We start from the raw sequence: 14,093 nt of genomic DNA on the forward strand, positions 1-14,093 counted from the left end.
CTCTGTCATTTTCACTCATGGACTGTGAATGGTTGATGCAACTGTTTAAGGACATCAGGGTGTCTGTGAAATGTCCTGTACAAGTGTATCAAGACAATAGATCGTGTTTGGCTTTGCTGAACTCAGAGAGTTGCAAGCAGAGAACCAAGTACTTGCAGATTAAGCTACATCGTGCAAGGGAGTGTATTCAGAAAGGACTTATTCAGGTGTCCTACATGCCAGGAAATGAAATTCCTGCTGATCTGTTGTCGAAGGTTGTTAACAGAGAACAACTTAAGGTTTATGTACAAAGGTTGCAATTGGGTGAACCACAGGTACAACAGGTTACACGGAAAGGGGGAGGATGTTAGGATATTTCCGTTCCACCTTAAAAGGGAGCAGGCTTTGGGAGTCACAGAGTCTGCGCATGTCCTATTCACAGGATGTTTATGTTCTGATATTCCTTTCGTTTTTGCCAGTTAGTCAGAGACGCTGACTGAGAATGGACGTGTTTTTCTTTTGTTCTGTTCTACGCTAAATAAAGTCTGTAAATTATGCTCTTCTGCAGTGCAAGCTTTTGGCTGTATTTCTGCTGATAAATGTTGTGCACAAGCCTGGAATGTGGCTAGGAATTTCCAGAGGCTTCGTGTCGCTAACTGCTGGATCTGCGTGACTACGGGAGGCCGATGGATCGTCCGGCAGCCTGCTTGGGGGCCATGATGGACGTTATCTCCCTGGCAGTATCCCAACAGAATTGCCCAAGAAAGATGTTAAATTATTTTTGTATGCCACAACGGCCGCCCGAATATTACTTGCTAAAAATTGGAAAACACAAGAACTACCAAGAGCTAGCAGGAGCTTATCAGAGCTAGCAGGGCAGCAGCTGAAGAAGGTGCAAAAAGGGTTTTCTTGTGTGTGTGTTTATTTGTGGCTGATTAGCTGTTCTCCCTGTGCAAAGGTCAGAGGGGGCAGGGTTTCTGTTGAGGCAGGTGATTAGCTGTGGGAGGAGCTTACCAGAGCTAGCAGGGCAGCAGCTGAAGAAGGTGCAAAAAGGGTTTTCTTTAGTAAAAGGCGAAAGATTTATACGATCTGAGGTGAAACCAGAGTGACTTCTGGTCGGCGCCAGCGATCAATGGCGGATTTCACTCCGAGCTCCGGAGGGAGTCTGCTCTATGAGTTTGGGTCTGACCGCTACGGCGAAGCGGAGACCCAAAAAAATCACAGGCGCGGAAGCCTGTGAGCAAGGAGACTCGGTGGGCACCTTTGCGCCCCCCCGAAACCGCGAGGGAACCTTTTTAAAGGCTCCGGAGCGGCAGCGGGTGTGTGGCGCGGTGCTGAGAGTCGTCACCCAGCCCATGGAGCGAAGCCGCGTCGCCATGGTCGGAGAGCGCTGATTCCTTCCTGAAATTTGGATCGAAAATAACTACCTGTGAGTAGGGCTTAAAGATCTATTGGGATTTACAAATAATTTAAAGACAATTTGGCCAGAAATGGGAAAGGCATAAAATAAGGAAGTCTGCCTTTCCGGACTGTAGAAAGCTTAAAGCAAAGGAAGTGTAAAGCTGTAATTTGAGAAGATTATTTGGAAACGAGCAAACTTGACATTGAAATCGAAATCCCCCTCTTGCAGGTAGGAGCAGAGGGGGAAGAAGGTGGACTTTTGAGTACCTGTATGAAAGGAACTATTGGAAAATTTTATCAGCTGTCTTAAAACCCTGGGAACGGACTGCCTGGATAGTGAATACAGAACTGTCACTTTGTTAAAAGAAATTCTTTTGGTTGGACACTTAATTTGACTTTGTGAAAGTTACAAATCCCTGGACTGTTAAGTGAAACAAATTTGGAAACTGTTACAGTAAATTCTTCTTTTTGATGACGTTGGGACTTTATTAAAGGGACAGTTTGTTGCAAGAGCCTTGGAGATTTCTCCCTCTAGAGGAGGCTATTGAAACAGTTGCAACTTGGACTACAATAACTAAGTACTGGAAATTTCCACTTGAAAACAATCTACAAGTGTTGGAACGACCTTGGCTGGATGGGAGAGTGTTATGGCTTATGATAGAACTACTAGATCTGGCAAACAATACTCGACTAGCACTTCACACCAGCGAAGGGCTTCGGTTTCAGGCACAGTAACAGTTGCAGCTGGACAGACAAAAGCAAAAATTATGTCATCTGACCCTGTGGCACAAGCTCTATGTAAGATAAATGAGTCTTTGGAATTCCTGACAAAACAAGGCACGGAAAATAGTAAACAATTGGCAGAGCTCTCAGCAAAGCTTGATTTGAATACGCAAAGTGTTAATGAACTGGGGAAGAGGGTGAACTCAAATACAGAGACTATTAAAAAACTCTTAGAGGACTCTGCCACAACTCGAAAGATTGCAGAAGAAGCTAAGGCTACTGCAGATGCCACCCAGGAAAAGATAACACCAGTCTGTAAAAAGTTAGAAGATCATGAGTTGGCTTTGTCTATGCTTGAATTACAAAGAAAAGAGAAAAAATTGAGATTAAGAGCAGTTCCTGAAAGTGAGAGGGACAATTTGGTGGACTTCCTTACAAAAGAATTCTTGGACTTTTGGCAACAGGAGCTAGAGAAGGAAGAATTCTTGCTTACAAGAAACACATGTGACGAGGCTACATAGAAAATTACTTATTAACAAAAGATTAGGACAAGAATTTATTTCATCTGACAAAGTTAAGAAAAGAGGAGTTGTGATCTATGCAAAAGAAAAATTACTACCTAAATTGATGTTTAAAGATGAACAAGGAAGATTTCTGGCAATTGAAATTCAAGTTCAAGGAGAAAATTTTTTGATCGTGGGAATTTATGCACCAAATGAGGGAAAATCTGAATTCTTTAAAAAGTTGCATGAGACCTTACTGGATTACTTGGACTATAACTTAATTTTGATGGCAGACATGAACGGAGTAGTATCTACAAATATGGACAAAGCACAAAGACAGGTAGTCTCTAAAGATGGGAGACTACCAAAGACTTTCTTTGAAATGACTGAGAACATGGACTTGATTGATATTTGGAGAACAAAGAACCCTCTCGAGAGAGAGGGAACTTTCTTTTCTGAAGCTATGATGACATGGACTAGAATTGACCAAATATGGGTTACTAGTGGGATGGCACCAAAGATAAAGAAAGTGGAAATCTGCCAAAAAACATGCTCCGACCATAACGCTGTAAAGATGGAGATGAAGTTAACAACAGCTGGCTCCTTCAGATGGAGGATGAATGACACCTTATTTAGAGATGAAGAGATCCACAAAAAGGCCCAAAAAACTTTGAGAGACTATTTCGAAATAAATTTAAAAACAGATGTTGAAAAAAGAGTAATCTGGGACGCAAGTAAAGCTGTTATGCGAGGATTTTTGATACAACAAAATACAATAAAGAAGAGAAGTCAAAATGAGAAAAAGGATAAGATTTTGGAAAAGATAAAAGAAGGAGAAAAGAAATTGAGATCTAAACCAAAGTCCCAAGAGATTTTGAGAGAAATTAAGCTATATCAGATGCAATATATGGAATTGATGAATCAAGAAATAGAATGGAATATTAAACAGATGACAAAAGACAAAAATTAAATACGGTTACAAGCTTAGAGGTTGAAGGAAAGAATATTTATAAGCCAAATGATATTAGAAACTGCTTCCAGAGTTACTTTAAAAAACTATATTCGCAAGGGCCGCAGAAAGAAGGGGACATAGATGAGTTTTTAAAGAAATATGGATTACAAAAAATCTCTCGTCAAAGTAAAATAGATCTGAATCAGAAAATAACTGAACAAGAGATAGAAGGTGCCATTCAAAATATGCAATTGGGCAAATCTCCAGGACCAGATGGGCTGACCTCCAGATATTACAAAGCTTTGAAGGAGTGGTTACTACAACCTTTGAAGGAAATCTGCAATGAAATTTTAGAGGGGGGAAAAGGCACCAGAATCGTGGAAAGAAGCTTATATTACACTCATACCGAAAACAGAGACTGAAAAGACTCAACTTAAGAACTACCACCCTATATCATTACTCAATGTGGATTACAAAATTTTTGCAGACATTTTGGCAAAAAGATTGAAAAAAGTATTGGTGGAAGAGATTCATAAGGACCAAGCAGGCTTTCTCCCAGGAAGACATTTGTCAGACAACATGAGGAATATAATAGACATTTTGGAATTATTAGAAGTGAACATAAACACTAAAGCAGTATTGATATTTGTGGACGCGGAGAAAGCCTTTGACAATATCTCTTGGAGTTTTATGAAGAAGAATCTACATGGGATGGGGGTAGGGCAAGGATTTGAGAATGGTATGGGTGCAATATATTCAGAACAAAAGGCTAAATTAATTGTAAATAATGTGATAATGGAAGAATTTAAAATAGAAAAAGGGACACAACAGGGGTGCCCAATTTCCCCATTACTTTTTATATCAGTCCTGGAGGTTTTGCTAAATATGATTAGAAGAGACCAGCTGGTTAAAGGGGTACAGGTCGGAGCCAAACAGTATAAATTGAGGGCCTTCGCAGATGACTTGGTACTTACTTTACAAGAGCCAGACACTAGTACGAAAAGGGTTTTAGAATTAATTCAAGAATTTGGTCAAGTTGCAGGATTTAAGTTGAACAAACAAAAAAACAAGGTATTGGAGAAAAATCTAACAGTTACTGAAAGGGAGAGGTTCCAGAATGAAACAGGTTTAACTGTGGTTAAGAAGGTGAAATACTTGGGGATTAACATGACATCTAAGAATGTGAATCTATTTAAAGATAATTATGAGAAATGCTGGAGAGAAGTAAAAAAAGACTTAGAAATATGGTCAAATTTGAAGCTTTCCTTGTTAGGCCGAATTGCTGTTATCAAGATGAATGTACTGCCTAGAATGTTATTTTTATTCCAAACATTGCAAATTGTGGACAAGATGGATTGCTTCAAGAGGTGGCAGAAAGATATTTCGAAGTTTGTCTGGCAGGGCAAAAAACCCAGAATAAAATTTAAGATCTTAACTGACGCAAAGGAAAGAGGGGGCTTTGCCCTGCCGGATTTTAAACTGTATTATGAATCAGCAGCTTTCTGCTGGATGAAAGACTGGCTACTTCTTGAGAATACAGATATTTTGGATTTGGAAGGTTTTAATAATGTATTCGGATGGCATGCATATATATGGTATGACAAGGTTAAAGCTCATAAAGCGTTTAAAAATCATATTGTTAGGAAAGCATTATATAATGTTTGGATCAGATATAAAGATTTGTTGGAAAATAAAACCCCAAGGTGGTTGTCGCCAATGGAGGCTAAAGCTGTGAAAAAGCTCAATATGGAGGCCAAATGGCCAAAATATCGGGAAATTTTGGAACAGGAGGGAGATAAACTGAAATTACAGAGTTATGAGAAATTGAAGGTCAAGGTACGAGATTGGCTCCATTATTACCAAATAATGGAGGTTTACAAACAGGATAGGAAAATTGGCTTCCAGGTGGAGAAATCAAAATTAGAAACAGAACTGTTAGAACACAATACTAAGAATTTGTCAAGAATGTATAACTTGTTGCTGAAATGGAATACACAAGATGAAACAGTGAAATCAGCTATGATAAAGTGGGCACAAGACATTGGTCATAACATTATGTTTGCTGACTGGGAACAGTTGTGGACCAAGGGCATAAAATTTACGGCATGTAATGCCTTAAGAGAGAATATTATGAAAATGATTTACAGGTGGTACATGACCCCAGTCAAACTTGCAAAAATTTACCACTTGCCTGATAACAAATGTTGGAAATGTAAAGAAACTGAAGGTACTTTTTATCACCTTTGGTGGACGTGCCCGAAGATTAAGGCTTTCTGGGAAATGATATATAAGGAAATGAAAAAGGTACTTAAATGTACTTTTCCTAAGAAACCAGAGGCCTTTCTCTTGGGCATTGTCGGCCAATTGGTGTCAAAGAAAGATAGAACTTTTTTTATGTATGCAACAACAGCAGCAAGAATACTCATCGCAAAGTATTGGAAGACACAAGATCTACCCACTCTGGAAGAATGGCAGATGAAGGTGATAGACTACATGGGACTGGCTGAAATGACTGGCAGAATCCGAGACCAGAGGGAAAGAGACGGCGGAAGAAGATTGGAAGAAATTTAAAATTTATCTTAAGAAATATTATAAAATTAATGAGTGTTAAAATGGTGTGGTTATAGAAAGTAAGGGATTACAGCTGAAAAAGATTAAGTAAAAGAAAAGAAAAGGAAACAATTGGATAAAATTAAGGGGGAGGATTTGCTGAAACAAATTTGGAAATTGGAATGCAGAAAGGGGAGGTATGGGGAAGTCGGTGAAGTAAGGTTTAAGAAAAAAAAAGGATTTGAAATTATACATGTTTGTTTGTTTTTGTGTGTGTATGTCTGTATTGTGTAATATGTGTGTTTTTATAATTTGTGAAAATTCAATAAATATTTATAAAACAAAACAAAAAGGGTTTTCTTGTGTGGGTGTTTCTTTGTGGCTGATTAGCTGTTCTCCCTGTGCAAAGGTCAGAGGGGGCAGGGTTTCTGTTGAGGCAGGTGATTAGCTGTGGGAGGAGCTTATCAGAGCTAGCAGGGCAGCGGCGCGCGCAGTTTGATCCATCTTTTAGATTTAGGGGAGCTAGTCTCAAACATTTGTTGGGGAAGACCTAGGTTTTTTGTGTTTTTTTGTGGGCGAAGTTATTTGTCCTGTCTTCATGCTTTTTATGATGGAGGACCGCTGTAGCCACCCCCAACGACACGTTCTCAAGATGGAGGGGGAGGGAACAGCTGCAGTCGCCTGCAGTTCCTGCGCAATGTTTGCCATCTTGCCAAAGGTTGCAGGCAGCTTTACCTGCAGCAATTGCATGTTGATTGCCCTCTTAAAAGACAAAGTCCAGCAACTGGAGGAACGTGTAGCTACGCTCCAAAGAATTAGAGAGCTGGAGATCTTCTTGGAAGCAACAGAGCACACCGTCTCCACCAAGGAGGAGACAGGGGACTCCCCTGAGAAGGAGGCTAGTTCACCAACACAGGAGCCAGATATATGGAGAAACGTGACTCAAAGAAGTAGGAGGCCCAGGGTTCGCTCTGATTGTTTAGAAATACACAATCGCTTTGAGGTCCTCTCCCCTAGCATGGAAGACGAAGAGCAGACTCCATTTGAGGATCTCTCCCTCATTACAGTCGATCAGGTATATGAAGACGAGCAGCAAAGTCAGTCCTCAGGGAATGTGCAGGCGACCTTGGAACGGACAGCTCACGGAAGAACCCCGACCAAACCTAAGAGGAGGCGTGTAGTGGTGGCAGGGGATTCCCTACTGAGGGGAACAGAAGCAGTGATCTGTGGGCCTGACAAGATGTCTCGGGAAGTGTGCTGTCTCCCCGGGGCTAAGATTCAAGATGTAACTGAACGACTGCAAGGAATCATAAAACCCACTGACAAATACCCCTTCCTCTTGGTTCATGTGGGAACCAATGACACTGCAAGCAATAGCCTCCAGAAGATCAAAAGAGACTACGAGACTCTCGGCAGGAAATTGAAGCAACTAAATGCACAAATTGTCATCTCATCTGTCCTCCCAGTTGAACGACGTGGCCCAGGGAGAGAGGGAAAAATTGTGGAAGTGAACAGCTGGCTTCGCAAATCGTGTAAACAGGAATGGTTTGGATTCTTAGATCACGGACTGCAGTTTCTTGAAGATGGACTTCTGGCAAGTGATGGGCTGCACCTCACAACGGTTGGGAGAAAGGTTTTTGCCAAAAATCTCAGAAACCTCATCAGGAGGGCTTTAAACTGACTAATGTGGGGGAGGGAGACAGTGCTCCTGAAGGTAGGAGTCTATCAATTGATGAAGATGATCATCCAAATGTCATAGACCAAATGGAGCAAACAGCACGCAGACCTAGTGGTGGGAGGAAAAAATCCTTAAATAAGAGACACGGGGGAGTGATTAATGGACTTCAATGTCTGTACACTAATGTGCAAAGCATGGGAAATAAACAAGATGAGCTTGAGCTCTTGGTACAGCAAACTAAATATGACATAATAGGCATCACTGAAAACTGGCGGGATAAGTCCCACGATTGGAATGTAAAAATGAGGGGATACAATCTATTTCAGAGAAACAGACCAGACAAGAAAGGAGGAGAAGTGGCGTTATATGTCAGGGATGTGTATACCTGTGAAGAGAATCAGGATTTAGAACCTCAAAGCCAAAGTGAGAGCATTTGGGTCAAAATTAAGGGAGAGAAGAATAACAGAGACCTCAATGTGGGAGTTTACTATAGATCCCCAAGCCAAACGGAGGACATAGATGATGCCTTCCTGGAACAGATGGCCAAGCATGCAAAAGGAAGAGATATTAGTAATGGGGGACTTCAATTACCCGGATATTTGTTGGATGTCGAAGTCAGCCAAGAGCATAAGGTCAAACAGATTCCATACTGGCCTTGCAGACAACTTCATTGTCCAGAAAGTGGGAGAAGTCTTATTCAACATCTTTATCAACGACTTGGATGATGGACTCAAGGGCATCCTGATCAAATTTGCAGATGACACCAAACTGGGAGGGGTGGCTAACACCCCAGAGGACAGGATCACACTTCAAAACGACCTTGACAGATTAGAGAACTGGGCAAAAACAAACAAGATGAATTTTAACAGGGAGAAATGTAAAGTATTGCACTTGGGCAAAAAAAATGAGAGGCACAAATACAAGATGGGTGACACCTGGCTTGAGAGCAGTACATGTGAAAAGGATCTAGGAGTCTTGGTTGACCACAAACTTGACATGAGCCAACAGTGTGACGCGGCAGCTAAAAAAGCCAATGCAATTCTGGGCTGCATCAATAGGAGTATAGCATCTAGATCAAGGGAAGTAATAGTGCCACTGTATTCTGCTCTGGTCAGACCACACCTGGAGTACTGTGTCCAGTTCTGGGCACCACAGTTCAAGAAGGACACTGACAAACTGGAACGTGTCCAGAGGAGGGCAACCAAAATGGTCAAAGGCCTGGAAACGATGCCTTAGGAGGAACGGCTAAGGGAGCTGGGCATGTTTAGCCTGGAGAAGAGGAGGTTAAGGGGTGATATGATAGCCATGTTCAAATATATAAAAGGATGTCACATAGAGGAGGGAGAAAAGTTGTTTTCTGCTGCTCCAGAGAAGCGGACACGGAGCAATGGATCCAAACTACAAGAAAGAAGATTCCTTTTTTAAAAAAAATAAAATTTTTATTGGGTTTTCACATTTTATATTGACATCACAAACACACAAAGACAAAGACAAACATGTATAATTTCAAATCCTTGCTTTCTTAACCACATTCTCTGACTTCCCCGCACCCCCCTTCATATATCCCAATTCCAATAGTTGGCTCAGCAAGTTCTTACATTCATCTTCACAATATTATTGTAATCATTTTTTTTAACTTAGTTCTTCTTAATTAACCAATTTTAACTTATACATCAATTATAATCTTTACATCCTTTTCTAAGGTCGACGTAGGTTCCCTTCTACAAATTTCCCAATTTTAAATATCAGTTACCAAACAAACTAAACTTAAAAATCATAAAGTTATTGTCAGAGCTGCCCTAGGTCCCAGCTCACAAAGGACCAACGCCAGTCCGTTGTTATATACAAAAGTCTTTATTGAAGTTCAGTTTGTGTTTCACATTAGCAGCGTGCAGCTCTACGTCTGAGACTCTAGACCGCCGAAGCTCCGTCTGAGTCTCCGCCCCCCATACACCAGTTTAAGACCCTAGCCTTGCTCCACCTCTTCCTCTGCTCTTTCCTCCTCTGGGTCCGCCTGTCAGCTGGGGTTTCGCCCTTTCTAGACTCTTCTGACGTTGAGTCCCCTGATTCTTCCCCCTGCCTCCGGCGGGCTTTAGGACCTGGTTCCCGATCCGGGCTGCCTGCTGTCTCGCGCACCTGTACATTTGAACTTGGTGCGCGCGCCCAGCCGGTAACCTTCCTCCTGACCGTTTCACTGCTCCTGTCACTGCTTCCCCCTTCGGGGGGGCTAGCTGGACCTGACACCTGGGACTCTTCCCCCCCACTCTGCTCTGGTGGGGAAGCTGGTCCTGATTTCCAGCTGCTGCTTTGGGAGTCCCCGCTGGCCCCCTGTTTCTGGTGCGTCCCCCCTGGGACCCCCCTCGCCCTGACCATCGGCGCCTCCTTCTGGGAATCTTCTGATTCGCTGGAGAAGCTCATGGAATCTCTTGGGTCACTGTCATACTCCCCTATGCTGCCCTCAGATCCTTCCCCTTCGCTCTCCATCTCCTTTCTCCCCTGTGCCTCTGTCCCTGAGCCCCTGACATCCATCCCCCCCTCGAAGCCCCCCCTTCCCCCTCCCTCTCTTCGGGTGCGGGTTTCGGGTGCTCCAGTGCTGAGGGGGTGAGTGTTGGATACAGTTCCTTCCCCCTGGCGTGCAACCGCCCAGTCGGATCCGGCCCGTCCGTAATGGGCTCGTCGACGTCGATCTCCTCTGCGTCCATCTCCCTGCATTCGTGTTCGAACCCAAGGTCCTCCCCCAACACGTCCATGTCCGTCTCTCCCCCTGTTACCTCGGGTGATGCTGCATGCCAGGGCCCCCTTATCAATTCCCTGCTCCACCCCACCTCCGGTTGAGTGTCCCACCAGTAAGAGCGATCCGTGGCAGACCCCGAGAGTGATCCCTCCGGGGAGCTTGTGTCTGGCACCGTTTCCTCAGCGGTTGAGAACCCCTGGAACGTGCTGGTTGAAAGTGTGGGTGTGAAAAGCCAGTCGTCGAAATAATCTGCCGGCATAGGTCTGTGCGGGAAGAGTGCATGGAACTCGTCTTTGAGGTAGTGCTCCTCCAAGGCATAGTCTGGCACCCACCTGTTGGCGCTGGCCGGGGTGCCTTCCCTGGCGAGGAAATATTCAACTCCCTCTTCCCCCCATCTTGAGTCTAAAATCTCCGTGACCTCGTTGAGTGGCGGCGCCCTCGGTGACCCCTCCCCCGTTGGCGACTTCCCGAGTGGGCGAGGTGCGGTCCCTGGCACCTGAAACCTGTGGGGTTCCTTGTAGGGTGTGAGGACTGACCTATGAAATACCGGGTGCATTCTGGAGCCCTCCGGGAGTGTCAACCGGAAGACCACTGGGTTGATCTGTGCCTTGACTTGGTAAGGCCCTAGCTGCTTGTGTTTGAGCTTCTTCTTAGCTAACGTTCTGGCCGGCACTGCCTGGGCCGCTAACCAGACCCAGTCCCCCACCTGGATGTCTTCCCCGACTCTCCTGTGCCTGTCTGCCTGCACTTTGTAGGCGTGTTTTGCTAGTTCCAAGGTCCTGTGGAGTTGCTCGTGGACCTCCTGCAACTCTGCTGCCAAGTGTTCTGCCCCCTGTGGCTCCCCCTCCCCCTTCGTCTCTAACCCCGGGAAGGTTCTGGGATGCCGCCCATTGTTGGCGAAGAACGGTGTCACCCGTGTAGACCCGTGCTTCGTGTTGTTGTAGGCGAACTCGGCCAACGGAAGGTAGTCCACCCAGGTCGAGGGCTGTTGATTCGCGTAGCATCTCAGGTACTGCTGCATGATGGCGTTGACCCTCTCCGCTTGTCCGTTGGTCTGCGGGTGTCGTGCCGACGCTAAGTTGATCTTGACGTTCAGGATGCCCAGCAGCTTCTGCCAGAAGCTCGAGACGAATTGGCGCCCCCGGTCGGACAGGATGGACCGTGGCAAGCCGTGAACTTTGAACACGTGGTCTATGAACAGTTTGGCGGTCTGTTCCGCTGTGGCCACCTTCGCGCAGGGAATGAAGTGCGCCATCTTGGTGAACAGGTCTACGACCACGAGTACCGCTGTTTTGCCTCGCGAGCTGGGCAGATCTGTGACAAAGTCCAGGGCCACCCTCTCCCACGGTTCGAGCGGCGTCGGTAGCGGTTCCAGCAGTCCCGCCGGCTTTTTGTGCACTGGCTTGGCCCTTTGGCATGTGTCACATCTAGAGACGTAATCCACGACTTCTGCCCTCATCTGGGGCCACCAAATGTCTCTGGCCACCAATTCCGCCGTCTTGTCCTTGCCGAAGTGCCCAGCAGTGGGCGCGTCGTGTAACTGCTGCAGGACCCTCGCTCGGAGGTCGTCTCCAGGCACGTAGAGAGCTCCTTTGCGGGTGAGCAGTCTGTCGCGTATCTGGAACTCGTCGTCCTTCGCTGTGCCTCTTCTCACCTCCTCCATCTTGGATTGTGCGAAGGCATCTGTCTGCAGCGCGCGACGCACTGCGTCCAGGTCCACTGTGGCTGAAGTGCATGCCCACGCCGTCAGTGCGAAAATGTGTTTGGCCGCCACCGGTGCCGCTTCCTCGAGATACTGCGGTTTCCTGGAGAGTGCATCCGCCATGACGTTGTTGTCTCCCGGGATGTATTCTATCCTGAAGTCGAAATCCGCGAAGAACTCCGCCCAGCGGATGTGTCTCTGGTTCAGGAACCGCGCCGTGCGCCAGTACTCCAGGTTCTTATGGTCCGTGCGGACCTGCACAGTGTGTCTGGCTCCGATGAGGAAGTGCCGCCACGCCTTGAATGCTGCATGAATGGCCAGCAACTCCCTGTCCCAGATGGTGTAGTTCTTTTCCGACTTGCTGAGTTTCCTGGAGTAGAATGCGCAGGGCCTCCAGTTCCCTTGCGGATCTTGCTGCAACAGGACCGCCCCCACCGCTCTGTCTGATGCGTCAGTCTCAACCCTCATTGGTTTGCCGGGGTTCACGTGTAGCAGCTGTTCTTTGGACGCGAAGAGACGCTTGAGTCTCTGAAAGGACTGCTCCGCCTGGTCCGTCCAGGTGAATTTCTTCTTCTTGGAGCTGAGGGTGTCCATGATGGCCGCCGTCTCCTTCGCGAACCCCTTGATGAACTTGCGGTAAAAGTTGGCGAAGCCGACGAACTTCTGGACCTCCTTCCGATTGCGCGGGCTCTTCCAGTCCAACACCGAGCGGACCTTGGCGCTGTCCATGGCGAGTCCCTTGTCGGACAGCTTGTAGCCCAGGAAATCCACCTCCGTCACATCGAACTGGCACTTCTCCAGTTTGGCATAAAGTCTGTGCTCCCGCAGTCTCTGCAGGACCTCCTTGACGTCTCCCTCGTGAGCCTCCCGCGATTCCGAGAAGATCAGGATGTCGTCTAGGAAGCATACGCACTTCTTGTAGAGGAGGCCCGCTAACACGTGGTGCATGAAGGCTTGGAAACAATGGGAGCCATTTTGCAGACCAAACGGCATAACTCTATATTCATAGGTGCCTAAAGGCGTAAACATGGCCGTCTTCCACTCATTGCCCTCCCGCATGCGTATAAGGTTGTACGCCCCTCGTAGATCCAACTTGGTGAAGATCCGTCCCTTCCTCACCGTCGCGAGCAGGTCGTCAATTTTGGGCATGGGGAATGCCGTGGGCTTTGTCCTGGAATTGATAATTCTGTAATCAACTACGAGTCTGCGTTGGGGCGTGTCCTTCTTCTTCACGAAAAACACGGGACTGCCCCCCACTGCTTTGGATTCTTGGATGAATCCCCGCTTCAGGTTGTGATCTATGAACTCCCTGAGTTCCTGCAGTTCGTCCTCAGACATGGAATACAGTTTTCCAGTCGGCAGCGTCGCCCCCGGTAGGAGGTCAATCGTGCAATCGTAGGGCCGGTGGGGAGGCAGCTTGTCCGCTTCCTTCTCGCAGAAGACCTCCAAAAACGCCTTGTACTTGTCGGGTACCGCCAGCACCATGCCTAGGTGTAGCTGCTGTTCATCTTCCTGTCCCTCCTCTTCCTGACCGGGCTGGATGCAGTGTTCCGCGCAGTAGGAGGAGCAGAAGGTCAATTGCCACTGGTACCACGCTAATGCCGGGCTGTGCCTATCCAGCCAACTCATACCCAATACTATGGGTGTGTCCGACAGGTGGGTGACGTTGAAGCTGATGACTTCGCGGTGATTTCCAATTTGCAGCACCATAGGTGGTGTTTGCTGTAGCACCTGCCCTCCCAGCAGCTCTCTGCCATCGACCGTGACGACGTTTAGGGGCATCGTGGCTGGTAGGAGCTCTACGCGATGTCGCCTGAGGAAATCCACCCCCACAAAGTCTGCATTACTACCAGAGTCAATGGTAATAGGGA

Source organism: Podarcis bocagei (genome assembly GCF_964188305.1).
Source record: "Podarcis bocagei genome assembly, chromosome: W".
Lineage (NCBI taxonomy): Eukaryota > Metazoa > Chordata > Lepidosauria > Squamata > Lacertidae > Podarcis > Podarcis bocagei.